This window comes from Tamandua tetradactyla, chromosome X, assembly GCF_023851605.1.
Source record: "Tamandua tetradactyla isolate mTamTet1 chromosome X, mTamTet1.pri, whole genome shotgun sequence".
NCBI classification, from domain to species: domain Eukaryota; kingdom Metazoa; phylum Chordata; class Mammalia; order Pilosa; family Myrmecophagidae; genus Tamandua; species Tamandua tetradactyla.
Window position 1 is genome coordinate 92,536,533 of NC_135353.1, and position 15,850 is coordinate 92,552,382.

Genomic DNA, 15,850 nt, shown 5'->3' on the forward strand with positions numbered 1-15,850 from the left:
TAAAAGGGACAATTCATCAAGAAGAAATAGCAATCATAAATGTTTATGCTCCCAATCAAGGCATTCCAAAGTAAATGAGACAAACATTGGCAAAACTGAAGGGAGCAATAGACATCTCAATAACAACAGTAGGAGACTTCAATACACCACTCTTCTATATACATATAAGAAACAGACAGAGGATAAGCAAAGAAATTGAGAAGCTGAACAATTTTATAAATGAGTTAGACCTAACAGACATATATAGGTCGTTACACTCCAGAACATCAGGATATACAGTCTTCTCTAGTGCTCATCGAACATTCTCCAGGATAGATCATTGTGCTGGTGTGAAAGGATGTATGTTCCCTAGAAAAGCCATGTTTTAATCAAAATCCCATTTCATAAAGGCAGAATAATCCCTATTCAATACTGTATGTTTGAAACTGTAATCAGATTATCTCCCTGGGGATGTGATTTAATCAAGAGTGGTTGTTAAGATGGATTAGGTGATGACATGTCTCCACCCATTTCAGTGGGTCTTGAGAAGTTTCTGAAGTCCTATAAAAGAGGAAACATTTTGGAGAATGAAGGGGATTCCGAGAGAGCAAAGCAGAACAATATAGACCTAAGAAGCAGAGACGACCAGCCCACGACCTTTGGAGATGAAGAAGGAAAATGCCTCCCAAGGAGCTTCATGAAACTGGAAGCCAGGAGAAGAAGTTAGCAGATGATGCTGTGTTCACCATGTGCCCTTCCAGATGAGAGAGGAATCCTCACTGTGTTAACCACGTGCCTTTCCAGATGAGAGAGAAACTCAGACTGCATTTGATATGTGCGCTTCTACTTGAGAGAGAAATCCTGAACTTCATCAGCCTTCTTGAATCAAGGTATCTTTCCCTGGATGCCTTAGATTAGACATTTCTATAGACTTGCTTTAACTGGGACATTTTCTCAGCCTTAGAACTATAAACTAGCAACCTATTAAACTACCCTTTTTTAAAGTCATTCCGTTTTTGGTACATTGCATTCCAGCAGCTAGCAAACTAGAACAATCATATACTGGAGCAAAAACAGGTTTTTATAAATTTTAAACCACTGAAGTTATTCAAAGCACTTTCTCTGATCACAGTGGAATAAAGCTTGAAATCAATAACCACCAAAGAATGAGAACTTTCGCAAATATATGGAGATTAAATTACACACTCTTAAACAACCAGTGGGTAAAGGAAGAAATTGCTAGAGAAATCAGCAGCTATATGGAGATGAATGAAAATGAAAATACAACACATCAGAATTTATAGGATGTGGCAAAGGCTGTGCTGGGATGGAAATGTATTGCCCTAAATGCCTATGTTTAAAAAGAAGAAAGAGCAAGGGTGGTGCACCAATGGCTCAGTGGCAGAATTCTTGCTTGCTCTGCTGGAGACCCGGGTTCGATTCCCAGAGCATGCCCATACAAAAAAACGAAGAAGAAGAAAGAGCAAAAATCAAGAGACTTAACTGCTCAGCTGAACCTCAAGTAAAAGCTGAGGTTGCTGGGATTTGCCCCAGCACTGAGGGGGGCAGGGCTGATGGAAAAAGAAAAAAGAAAAAAAAAAAACAGGGTTTTTGGATTGGATAGCACATAATACTTGAAAGGGTCTGGGCCTTGAAGGAAACGAGGGGATAAATAGGACGTGGAGATACACAGAGCAACGTACCCATTTAAGCTCTTGACTGGCAAACCTGAGGAACACGGGTCCTGCTTTGAAAAGGATTTTTCTTTTTCTTACTAGTGTCTGTATTTCTACAGCTTGACTACTCTTTGGACACAGGTGCAGGTCTTCTCAGGCTCCAACTGCCTCAGGTATAGGCAGAATTAACCTTGTTTGGGTGTTTATCTTAAGCCTGTGCATTCCTCAGGAGAAGGGTGGGGCCCAGCTCAGGTGGATCCCCCCCAAGGAATTCAGACCCCAGGGTCGGGAAAAGTGAAGCAATTAAAGCTGGAGCGGTCTCAACCATGCCCCCAGGAGGGAGAGTCTGCTGAAGTTGAAGGTACCACATCAAGTTATGCTGGTGGATGGGACACACAGGCAAAACAGCGCCACATAATGGGCAGGATACAAAAAACAGAGTCCAGGGGCTTCATAGGAAAGCCATTCAACCTGCTGGGTTTCACCCTCAGGATATACTGACAGAGATGACTCTTTCCTCCTGAGAGGAGGCCAGTTTGGTCTGGGAAAATGGCTGGGGTCTATAATACCTAAGTAGAGACTCCTAAGGAAGGGAAAAGGAATCATACAGGCAGAGCAAGAAACAAGAAAATATTAACTGAAAAATTCTAACGTGCTAAACAAAACCTAAGCTAGAGGTCTAGAATAAGCTGAACTGAATGCAGAGAACCGACTGACAACAAAGTCATCCAACAAAAAAAATCCTAGGTAAAACAAGTGAAAACAAACACCAGAATAAACTAATTAAGGAAATTAAATGCCAAGAGGCCAACAAAAAATAACAAATCATGCTAGGAAAACTGAAGATATGGTCCAGTCAAAGGAACAAACTGACAATTCAACTGAGATACAGGAGTTAAAACAATGAATTCAGAATGTTCAAACAGACATGGAAAATCTCATCAAGAATCAAATCAATGAATTGAGGAAGGATATAAAGAAGACAAGGAATGAACAAAAAGAAGAAATCGAAAGTTTGAAAAAACAAATCACAGAACCTATGGGAATGAAAGTCACAGCAGAAGAGATGAAAAAAACAATGAAAACCTACAATGTTAGACTTCAAGAGGCAGAAGTTAGGATTAGTGAACTGGAGGACAAGACATCTGAAATACGACAAGATAAAGAAAATATAGGGAAAAGAATGGAAAAATAAGAGCAGGAACTCAGGGAATTGAATGACAACATGAACCACACGAATACACATGTTGTGGGTGTGCCAGAAGGAGAAAAGAAGGGAAAAGGAGGAGAAAAACTAATGGAGGAAATTATCACTGAAAATTTCCCGACACTTAAGAAAGACTTAAAATTACATATCCAAGAAGTGCACCATACGCCAAACAGAATAGATCCAGACACAATCCAAGACACTTACTAATCAGAATGTCAGACGTCAAAGAAAAAGAGAGAATCTTGAAAGCAGCAAGAGAAAAGCAATCCATCACTTACAAGGGAAGCCCAATAAAACTATGCATAGATTTCTCAGCAGAAACCATAGAGGCGAGAAGACAGTGGAAGGATATATGTTAGTTACTAAAGGAAAAAGTGCCAACCAAGAATTCTATATCCAGCAAAATTGTCCTTCAAAAATGAGGAGGAAATTAATACATTTTCAGGCAAAAAAATCACTGAAAGAATTTATGACCAAGAGACTGGCTCTGCAAGAAATACTAAAGGGAGCACTAGACACAGACAGGAAAAGATAAGAGAGAGGTGTGGAGAAGAATATACAAATGAAGACTATCAGTAAAGGTAAAAAGAAAAATCAGACATGACATATAAAATCTAAAAGGCAAAATGGTAGAAGAAAGTACAGCCCGTACAGTAATAACACTAAATGTTAATGGATTAAACTCCCCAATCAAAACACACAGACTAGCAGATTGGATTGAAAAACAGGACCCATCTATATGCCATCTACAGGATGCATTTTAGACCCAAGGATAAACACAGGTTGAAAGTAAAAGGTTGGGAAAGATGTTTCATGCAAATGACAATCAGAAAAGAGGAGGAGACAACTTCCTGGAAGATGGCGGCTTAGTAAGACGCGCGGATCTTAGTTTCTTCTCCAGGACACCTACTAGGGGAGTAGAAACGATACAGAAAGCGCCCAAAGCCACAACAGAGATAAAAAAGACAGCGTACCCCATCCTGGAACGGCTGGCTGGCTGAGAGAAGCAGCTCGGGTGAGATCGCCGAGGCGCGCGGGCCTTACCGGGCGGGGTGGCAAGCGGCCGGAGTTACTCCCTTCCCCCTTCCCGGGCCGGCTGGGAGAATTGGAGAGGCGGTCCCCTGAAACAAAGGCGGCAGGTGCCCACACCACGCGCAGCCCCCGGACCAACTGAGAGAATTGGATCGGAAACCCCCAGGCCGCGGAGAACGGTGACGGGTGGGGGAGGCCCCTTCCAAACCCGTGACTCCCGGGGAACGTGCACTCTCTTGGGCGGGCCACTGCCGCAGGCGCCCTCCCGCCACGCTTGTTGCCCAGGGCCGACTAGGAAATTCGGACGGGCTCTTTCCCTGGCTGCGGCGACCAGCAACCCTCCCTGCGTTCGGACCCCGGGCCGGCTCAAGCCGCTTCGGCGAGCGAACCCCCAGGACGGCGAGAGTTTTCCAAAGTTTAAGGTCCCACAGCACCTTTTACTGGTGGGACCCGCAGACAAACGTGTGCCACGAGCGCCACCTACTGGGCAGGATAAGAAAAACAGAACCCAGAGATTTCACAGAAAAATCTTCCAAACTTTTGGATCCAATACCCAGGGAAATCTGTCTAAATGCGCAGATGCCAACAGAAGATAAAGGATCACGCTCAAATAATTGAAAATATGGCCCAGTCAAAGGAACAAACCAATAGTTCAAATGAGATACAGGAGCTGAGACAACTAATGCTAAATATACGAACAGAAATGGAAAACCTCTTCAAAAACGAAATCGATAAATTGAGGGAGGACATGAAAAGGACATGGGCTGAACATAAAGAAGAAATGGAAAAACTGAAAAAGCAAATCACAGAACTTATGGAAGTGAAGGACAAAGTAGAAAAGATAGAAAAAACAATGGATACCTACAATGATAGATTCAAAGAGACAGAAGATAGAATTAGTGATTTGGAGGATGGAACATCTGAATTCCAGAAAGAAACAGAAACTATCGGGAAAAGAAGGAAAAAATTTGAACAGGGTATCAGGGAACTCAAGGACAATATGAACCGCACAAATATACGTGTTGTGGGTGTCCCAGAAGGAGAAGAGAAGGGTAAAGGAGGAGAAAAACTAATGGAAGAAATTATCACTGAAAATTTCCCAACTCTTATGAAAGACCTAAAATTACAGATCCAAGAAGTGCAGCGCACCCCAAAGAGATTAGACCCAAATAGGCGTTCTCCAAGACACTTACTAGTTAGAATGTCAGAGGTCAAAGAGAAAGAGAGGATCTTGAAAGCAGCAAGAGAAAAACAATCCATCACATACAAGGGAAACCCAATAAGACTATGTGTAGATTTCTCAGCAGAAACCATGGAGGCTAGAAGACAGTGGGATGATATATTTAAATTACTAAAAGAGAAAAATTGCCAACCAAGACTCCTATATCCAGGAAAATTATCCTTCAAAAATGAGGGAGAAAAAAAACATTCTCAGACAAAAAGTCACTGAGAGAATTTGTGACCAAGAGACCAGCTCTGCAAGAAATACTAAAGGGAGCACTAGAGTCAGAACCAAAAAGACAGAAGAGAGAGGTATGGAGAAGAGTGTAGAAAGAAGGAAAGTCAGATATGATATATATATAATACAAAAGGCAAAATGGCAGAGGAAAATATTATCCAAACAGTAATAACACTAAATGTTAATGGACTGAATTCCCCAATCAAAAGACATAGATTGGCAGAATGGATTAAAAAACAGGATCCTTCTATATGCTGTCTACAGGAAACACATCTTAGACCCAAAGATAAACATAGGTTGAAAGTGAAAGGTTGGGAAAAGATATTTCATGCAAATAACAACCAGAAAAGAGCAGGAGTGGCTATACTAATATCCAACAAGTTAGACTTCAAATGTAAAACAGTTAAAAGAGACAAAGAAGGATACTATATACTAATAAAAGGAACAATTAAACAAGAAGACATAACAATCATAAATATTTATGCACCGAACCAGAATGCCCCAAAATACGTGAGGAATACACTGCAAACACTGAAAAGGGAAATAGACACAAATACCATAATAGTTGGAGACTTCAATTCCCCACTCTCATCAATGGACAGAACATCTAGACAGAGGATCAATAAAGAAATAGAGAATCTGAATATTACTATAAATGAGCTAGACTTAACAGACATTTATAGGACATTACATCCCACAACAGCAGGATACACCTTTTTCTCAAGTGCTCATGGATCATTCTCAAAGATAGACCATATGCTGGGTCACAAAGCAAGTCTTAACAAATTTAAAAAGATTGAAATCATACACAATACTTTCTCGGATCATAAAGGAATGAAGTTGGAAATCAATAATAGGCAGAATGCCAGAAAATTCACAAATACCTGGAGGCTCAACAACACACTCTTAAACAACGAGTGGGTCAAAGAAGAAATTGCAAGAGAAATTAGTAAATACCTAGAGGCGAATGAAAATGAAAACACAACATATCAAAACTTATGGGATGCAGCAAAGGCAGTGCTAAGAGGGAAATTTATTGCCCTAAATGCCTATATCAGAAAAGAAGAAAAGGCAAAAATGCAGGAATTAACTGTTCAATTGGAAGAACTGGAGAAAGAACAGCAAACTAATCCCAAAGCAAGCAAAAGGAAAGAAATAACAAAGATCAGAGCACAAATAAATGAAATTGAAAATATGAAAACAGTAGAGAAAATCAATAAGGCCAGAAGTTGGTTCTATGAGAAAATCAATAAGATTGATGGGCCCCTATCAAGATTGACAAAAAGAAGAAGAGAGAGGATGCAAATAAATAAGATCAGAAATGGAAGAGGAGACATAACTACTGACCTCACAGAAATAAAGGAGGTAATAACAGGATACTATGAACAACTTTACGCTAATAAATACAACAATTTAGAGGAAATGGACGGGTTCCTGGAAAGACATGAACAACCAACTTTGACTCAAGAAGACATAGATGACCTCAACAAACCAATCACAAGTAAAGAAATTGAATTAGTCATTCAAAAGCTTCCTAAAAAGAAAAGTCCAGGACCAGATGGCTTCACATGTGAATTCTACCAAACGTTCCAGAAAGAATTAGTACCAATTCTCTTCAAACTCTTCAAAAAAATCGAAGTGGAGGGAAAACTACCTAATTCATTCTATGAAGCCAACATCACCCTCATACCAAAACCAGGCAAAGATATTACAAAAAAAGAAAACTACAGACCAATCTCTCTAATGAATACAGATGCAAAAATCCTCAATAAAATTCTAGCAAATCGTATCCAACAACACATTAAAAGAATTATACATCATGACCAAGTAGGATTCATCCCAGGTATGCAAGGATGGTTCAACATAAGAAAATCAATTAATGTAATACACCATATCAACAAATCAAAGCAGAAAAATCACATGATCATCTCAATTGATGCAGAGAAGGCATTCGACAAGATTCAACATCCTTTCCTATTGAAAACACTTCAAAAGATAGGAATACAAGGGAACTTCCTTAAAATGATAGAGGGAATATATGAAAAACCCACAGCTAATATCATCCTCAATGGGGAAAAATTGAAAACTTTCCCCCTAAGATCAGGAACAAGACAAGGATGTCCACTATCACCACTATTATTCAACATTGTCTTGGAGGTTCTAGCCAGAGCAATTAGATAAGAAAAAGAAATACAAGGAATCAAAATTGGAAAGGAAGAAGTAAAACTATCACTGTTTGCAGACGATATGATACTATACGTCGAAAACCCGGAAAAATCCACAACAAAACTACTAGAGCTAATAAATGAGTACAGCAAAGTAGCAGGTTACAAGATCAACATTCAAAAATCTGTAGCATTTCTATACACTAGTAATGAACAAGCTGAGGGGGAAATCAAGAAACGAATCCCATTTACAATTGCAACTAAAAGAATAAAATACCTAGGAATAAATTTAACTAAAGAGACAAAAAACCTATATAAAGAAAACTACAAAAAACTGCTAAAAGAAATCACAGAAGACCTAAATAGATGGAAGGGCATACCGTGTTCATGGATTGGAAGACTAAATATAGTTAAGATGTCAATCCTACCTAAATTGATTTACAGATTCAATGCAATACCAATCAAAATCCCAACAACTTATTTTTCAGAAATAGAAAAACCAATAAGCAAATTTATCTGGAAGGGCAGGGTGCCCCGAATTGCTAAAAACATCTTGAGGGAAAAAAATGAAGCTGGAGGCCTCGCGCTGCCTGACTTTAAGGCATATTATGAAGCCACAGTGGTCAAAACAGCATGGTATTGGCATAAAGATAGATATATCGACCAATGGAATCGAATAGAGTGCTCAGATATAGACCCTCTCATCTATGGACATTTGATCTTTGATAAGGCAGTCAAGCCAACTCACCTGGGACAGAGCAGTCTCTTCAATAAATGGTGCCTAGAGAACTGGATATCCATATGCAAAAGAATGAAAGAAGACCCATCTCTCACACCCTATACAAAAGTTAACTCAAAATGGATCAAAGATCTAAACATTAGGTCTAAGACCATAAAACAGTTAGAGGAAAATGTTGGGAGATATCTTATGGATCTTACAACTGGAGGCGGTTTTATGGACCTTAAACCTAAAGCAAGAGCACTGAAGAAGGAAATAAATAAATGGGAACTCCTCAAAATTAAACACTTTTCTGCATCAAAGCACTTCATCAAGAAAGTAGAAAGACAGCCTTCACAATGGGAGACAATATTTGGAAATGATATATCAGATAAAGGTCTAGTATCCAGAATTTATAAAGAGATTGTTCATCTCAACAACAAAAAGACAGCCAACCCAATTACAAAATGGGAAAAAGACTTGAACAGACACCTCTCAGAAGAGGAAATACGGATGGCCAAGAGGCACATGAAGAGATGCTCAATGTCCCTGGCCATTAGAGAAATGCAAATCAAAACCACAATGAGATATCATCTCACACCCACCAGAATGGCCATTATCAACAAAACAGAAAATGACAAGTGCTGGAGAGGATGCGGAGAAAGAGGCACACTTATCCACTGTTGGTGGGAATGTCAAAGGGTGCAACCACTGTGGAAGGCAGTTTGGCGGTTCCTCAAAAAGCTGAATATAGAATTGCCATACGACCCAGCAATACCATTGCTAGGTATCTACTCAAAGGACTTAAGGGCAAAGACACAAATGGACATTTGCACACCAATGTTTATAGCAGCATTATTTACAATTGCAAAGAGATGGAAACAGCCAAAATCTCCATCAACAGAAGAGTGGCTAAACAAACTGTGGTATATACATACGATGGAATATTATGCAGCTTTAAGACAAGATAAACTTATGAACCATGTAATAACATGGATGGACCTAGAGAATATTATGCTGAGTGAATCCAGCCAAAAACTAAAGGACAAATACTGTATGGTCCCACTGATGTGAACGGACATTCAAGAATAAACTTGAAATATGTAATTGGTAACAGAGTTCAGCAGGAGTTAGAAACAGGGTAAGACAATGGATAATTGAAGCTGAAGGGATACAGACTGTGCAACAGGACTAGATACAAAAACTCAAAAATGGACAGCACAATAATACCTAATTGTAAAGTAATCATGTTAAAACACTGAATGAAGCTGCATCTGAGCTATAGGTTTTTGTTTTGTTTTGTTCTGTTTTGTTTTGATTTTACTATTATTACTTTTATTTTTCTCTCTATATTAACATTCTATATCTTTTTTGGTTATGTTGCTAGTTCTTCTAAACCAATGCAAATGTACTAAGAAATGATGATCATGCATCTATGTGATGATGTTAAGAATTAATGATTGCATATGTAGAATGGTATGATCTCTAAATGTTGGGTTAATTTCTTTTTTTCCGTTAATTAAAAAAAAAAAAAAAGAGAAGGGATAATTGGAGCTGAAGGGATAGACTGTACAACGGGACTGGATATAAAAACTCAGAAATGGACAGCACAATACTACCCAATTGTAATGCAATTATGTTAAAACACTGAATGAAGCTGCATGTGAGGTATAGGTTTTTTGTTTTTGTTTTTTTTGTTTTTTTTTCTTTCTATTATTGTTTTAATTCTTATTCTGTTGTCTTTTTATTTCTTTTTCTAAATCGATGCAAATGTACTAAGAAATGATGAATATGCAACTATGTGATGTTATTAAGAATTACTGATTGTACATGTAGAGTGGAATGATTTCTAATTGTTTTGTTAATTCTTTTTTTAATTAATAAAAAAAAGAAAAAAAAAAGAAAAGAGGAGGAGTAGCTATACTAATATGCAACAAATTAGACTTCAAATGTAAAACAGTTAAAAGAGATGAAGAAGGACACTTTGTATTAACAAAATGAACAATTCAACAAGAAGACATAACAATCATAGATATTTATGTACTGAATCAGAATGCTCCAAAATACATGTATTAAACACTAAAAAGAGAAATAGACACATCTACCATAATAGCTGGAGACATCAATTCCCCACTCTAATCAATGGACAGAACATCTAGACAGAGGATCAACAAAGAAACAGAGAATTTGAATAATACAATAAATGAGCTAGACTTAACAGACATTTATAGAAATTACACCCACAACAGCAGGATACAACTTTTTCTTAAGTGCTCATGGATCATTCTGAAGGATAGACCATATGCTGGGTCACAAAGCAACTCTCAATGAATTTAGAAAGACTGAAATCATACAAAACACTTTCTCAGATCATAAAGGAATGAAGTTGGAAATCAATAAAAGGCAGAGTGCCAGAACATTCAAAAATATATGGAGGTTCAACAACACAATTTTGAACAACCAGTGGGTCAAGGAACAAATTGCAAGAGAAATCAGTAAATATCTCGAGGCAAATGAAAATGAAAATACAACATGTCAAAATTTATGGGATGCAGCAAAAGCAGTGCTAAGAGGGAAATTTATTGCCCTAAATGCCTATAACAAAAGAGAAGAAAGGGCAAAAGTCGAGGAATTAACTGTCAACTTGGAAGAACTAGAGAAAGAACAGCACACTAACCCCAAAGCAAGGAAAAGGAAATAAATAATAAAGATTGGAACAGAAAGAAATGAAATCAAGAACATGAAAACAATCGAGTAAATCAACAAAACCAGAAGTTGGTTCTATGAGAAAATCAATAATATTGATGGACCCTTAGCAGGGTATACAAAAAGAAGAGAGAGGATGCAAATAAATAAAATCAGAAATGGAAAAGGAGACATAACCACTGACATCACAGAAATAAAGGAGGTAATTAGAGGATACAATGAACAACTTTATGCTAATAAACTAGACAATGCAGATGAAATGGACAACTTCCCAGAAAGGCATGAACAACCAACATTGACTGAGAAGAAATAGACGACCTCAACAAACCAATCACAAGTAAAGAAATTGAATTAGTCATTAAGAAGCTCCCCAAAAAAGGCGGGCCACGGTGGTTTAGCAGGCAAGAATGCTTGCCTGCCATGCCAGAGGACCTGGGTTCGATTCCCGGTGCCTGCCTATGTAAAAAAAAAAAAAAAAAAAAGAAGCTCCCCAAAAAGAAAAGTCCAGGACCAGATGCCTTCACATGTGAATTCTACCAAATATACGAGAAAGAATTAGTACCAATCCCACTCAACCTCTTCAAAAAATTGAAGAGGAGGGAAGGCTACCTAACTCATTCTATGACGCCAACATCACCCTCATACCAAAGCCAGACAAAGATATCACAAGAAAAGAAAACTATAGAACAATTTCTCTAGTGAATATAAATGCAAAAATCCTCAACAAAATTCTTGCAAATTGAATCCAGCAGCACATTAAAAGAATTATACTCCATTACTAAGTAGGACTCATCCCAGGTATGCAAGCATGGTTCAACATAAGAAAATTAATTAATGTACTACACCATATCAACAAATCAAAACAGGAAAACCACGTGATCATCTCAACTGATGCAGAATAGGCATTTGACAAAATTCAGCATCTTTTCTTGTTGAAAACACTTCAAAGGATAGGAATAGAAGGAAATTTCCTCAACATGCTTAAGGGAATTTATATGAAAAACCCACAGCTAAAATCATCATCAATGGGAAAAAACTGAAAACTTTCCCTCTAAGATCAGGAACAAGACAAGGATGTCCACTATCACCATTCCTATTCAAAACTGCATTGGAAGTTCTAGCCAGAGCAATTAGACAAGAAAAAGAAATACAAGACATCAAAATTGGAAAGGAAGAAGTATAACTCTCACTGTTTGCAGATGATATGATACTATATGTCGAAAACCCTGAAAAATCCACATCAAAACTACTAGACTTAACAAATGAGTATGGCAAACTGGCAGGTTATAAGATCAACACTCAAAAATTTGTAGTGTTTCTATACACTAGCAATGAACAATTCTCGGGGGAAATCAAGAAAAAAATTCCATTTACAATTGCAACCAAAAGAATAAAATATTTAGAAATGAATTTAACTAAAGGGACAAAGACCCATACAAAGAAAACTATAAGAAACTGTTAAAAGAAATCACAGAAGACCTAAATAAATGGAAGGGCATACCGTGTTCATGGATTGGAAGGTTAAATATAGTTAAGATGTCAATTCTACCTAAATCGATTTACAGATTCAATGCAATACCAATTAAAATCCAAAAAAACTTAATTTTCAGAAATAGATAAACCAATAACCAAATTTATCTGGAAGGGCAGGAGGCTCTGAATACCCAAAAATATCCTGAGAAAGAAAAATTAAGTCAGAGGCCTCATGCTACCTGACTTTAAGGCATATTACAAAGCTACAGTGGTCAAAACAACATGGTACTGGCATAAAGATAGATACACTGACCAATGGACTCGAATAGAATGCTTAGATATAGACCCTCTCATCTATGGTCAATTGATCTTTGATAAGGCAGTCAAGCCAACTCACCTGGGACAGAACAGTCTCTTCAGTGAATGGTGCCTAGAAAACTGGATATCCACATGCAAAAGAATGAAACAGGATCCATATCTCACATCCTATATAAAAATTAACTCAAAATGGATCAAAGACCTAAACATTAGATCTAAGACCATAAAACTGTTAGAAGAAAATGTAGGGAAATATCTTACAATAGGAGGTGGTTTCCTAGACCTTACACCCAAAGCACGAGCACTGAAGAAAGAAAGAAAGAAATGGGAAATCTTCAAAATTAAACACTTTTGTCCATCAGAGAACTTCCTCAAGAAAGTAAAAAGAGAGCTTACACAATGGGAGATAATATTTGGAAATGATATATCAGATAAAGGTCTCGTATCCCAAATATACAGATTGTTCAACTGAACAACAAAAAGACAGACAACCCAATTACAAAGTGGGCAAAAGACTTGAACAGATACTGAAGAGGAAATACATATGGCCAAAAGTTACATGAAAAGATGCTCAACTTCACTGGCACTTAGGGAAATGCAAATCAAAACCACAATGAGATATCATCTCACACCCACCAGAATGGCCATTATCAATGAAACAGAAAATGACAAGTGCTGGAGAGTATGTGGAGAAAGAGGAACACTTGTCCACTGTTGGTGAGAATGTCAAATGGTACAACTGCTGTAGAAAGCAATTTGGTGGTTCCTCAGGAAGCCTAGTATAGAATTGCCATATGACCCGGCAATACCTTTGCTAGGTATCTACTCAGAAGACATGAGGGTATGGACACAAACGGACATTTGCACAACAATGTTGATAGCAGCTTTATTTACAATTGCGAAGAGATGGAAAAAGCCAAAATGTCCATCAACAGATGAGTGGCTAAACAAGCTGTGGTATATACATACAACGGAATATTATGCAACTGTAAGACAGAATAAAGTTATGAAGTATGTAACAACATGGATGGACCTTGAGGACATTATGCTGAATGAGATTAGCCAAAACAAAGGGTCAAATACTGTATCTTCTCACGGATATGAACTGACATTAGTGAATGAACTTGGAGAATTTCAGATGGTAACACAGACCACCAGGAGATAGAGTAGATATTGGGTAATTGGAGCAGAAGAGATGAAGATTGTGCAACAGAACTGATTGTAAAAATTTAGAAATGGATAGCACAATAATATCTAACTGTAATACAATAATATTAGAATGATGAATGAAGCTGAATGTGAGAATGATAGAGGGAGGAGGCCTGGGGGCACGAATGAAATCAGAAGGAAAGGTAGACAATAAAGACTTACATGGTATAATCTAGGAATGCCTAGAGTATATAATGATAGTGACTAAAAGTACAAATTAAAAAATGTTTTTGCATGAGGAAGAACAAAGGAATGTCAATATTGCAGGGTGTTGAAAATAGATGGCAATTCATATTTTAAAACTTCAACTTACGTGTGAGAATAAAGTAAAAAATGTTTATTAATAAAAATTTATATTTTAACCAGTACATTTCCTAATATAACTTATGCGGACAGCTAAATTGAACACCTTAACACTTGGAACCTTGAGTAGGGCATAAGATTTTATAGGTTTGTCCAGAGTGATGTCCCGATAAATCCCACAGTGATTTGAATAGTGAATAAAAAGTATTTGCAAAGTCCCCATGGGGGAATGGTGAGAAAGGGGGAAAATTCAACTTCCCTAAGTTGAATTCTTGATATTCTCACAAGCAGAGGGGACAATCAAAGCAATAGGCTGAGCCCCCAATCTTGGCGTTTGTTCATATGAAACTTAACCCCACAAAGGATAGGATAAGCCTACTTAAAATTAAGCATGAGTCACCCCCAAGAGAACCTCTTCTGTTGCACACATGTGGCCTCTCTCAGCCAACGTGACAAGCAAACTCACTGCCCTCTTCCTCTCTACATGAGACATGACTCCCAGGGGTGTGGACCTTCCTGGCAACGTGGGACAGAAATCCTAGAATGAGCTGGGACTCAGCATCAAGGCATTGATGAAACCTTCTCGACCAAAGGGGGGAAGAGTGAAATGAGAAAAAATAAAGTATCAATGACTGAGAGATTCCAAACAGAGTCGAGAGGTTATCCTGGAGGTTATTCTTATGCATTAAATAGATATCACCTTTTTAGTTAAGGTGTAACAGAGAGGCTGGAGGGAAGTGCCTGAAAATGTAGAGCTTGTTCCAGAGGCCATGTTTCTTGAAGATGATTGCATAATGATAAAGCTTTAGCAATGTGACTGTGTGACTGTGAAAACCTTGTGTCTGATGCTTCTTTTATCTAACTTATGGGCAGATAAGTAAAATATATGGATTAAAAATAAATAAATAATAGGGGGAACAAATGTTAAAATAAATTTAGTAGATTGAAATGCTTGTGATTGGTGAAGGAGAGGGGTAAGGGGTATGGTATGTCTCATGGTTAGGCACGTGTGTCAACTTGGCCAAGTTGTGGTACCTGCTTATCTGATTGGGCAGGTGCTGGCCTGTCTGTTGCAATGAGGATATTTCATAGGATTAGGTCATGATCACGTCAGCTGCATCCACAGCTGATTCCATTTGTAATCAGCCAAAGGGGAGTGTCTTCTATAATTAGTGATGCTAAATCTAATCACGGGAAGCCTTTTAAGGAGGACTCAGAGGAGACAGGTTCCATTCCTGCTTCGGCTGGTGAGCCTCTCCTGTGGAGTTCATGCAGACCCTCCATCAGAGTCGTCGGCTTCACACCCTGCCCTGTGGATTTTGGACTCTGCGTTCCTGCGGTCACGTAAGACACTTTTATAAATTTTATATTTGCAAGGTTCCCTGTTAATTCTGTTTCTCTAGAGAACCCTAACTAATACAGTATGTATGATTTTTTTCTGTTTTCTGTTTATTTCTTTTTCTGAATTGATGCAAATGTTCTAAGAAATGATCATGATGATGAATATACAACTATGTGATGGAAAAAAAAGAATGTTCATATTGTTAAAAAAAGAAAAATTCTAACAGTTGTTCATTCTATTTCCTCTGAAGGGACTCTGAT

At 37.9% G+C, this 15,850-nt stretch overlaps 1 protein-coding gene across 4 annotated transcripts in view; it reads right to left on the bottom strand.

The window, feature by feature from the left end:
* The window catches only part of ATP7A (ATPase copper transporting alpha), a 320,386-nt gene that overhangs the window by 262,739 nt on the left and 41,797 nt on the right, over nucleotides 1–15,850 (bottom strand). The window lies entirely within an intron of this gene.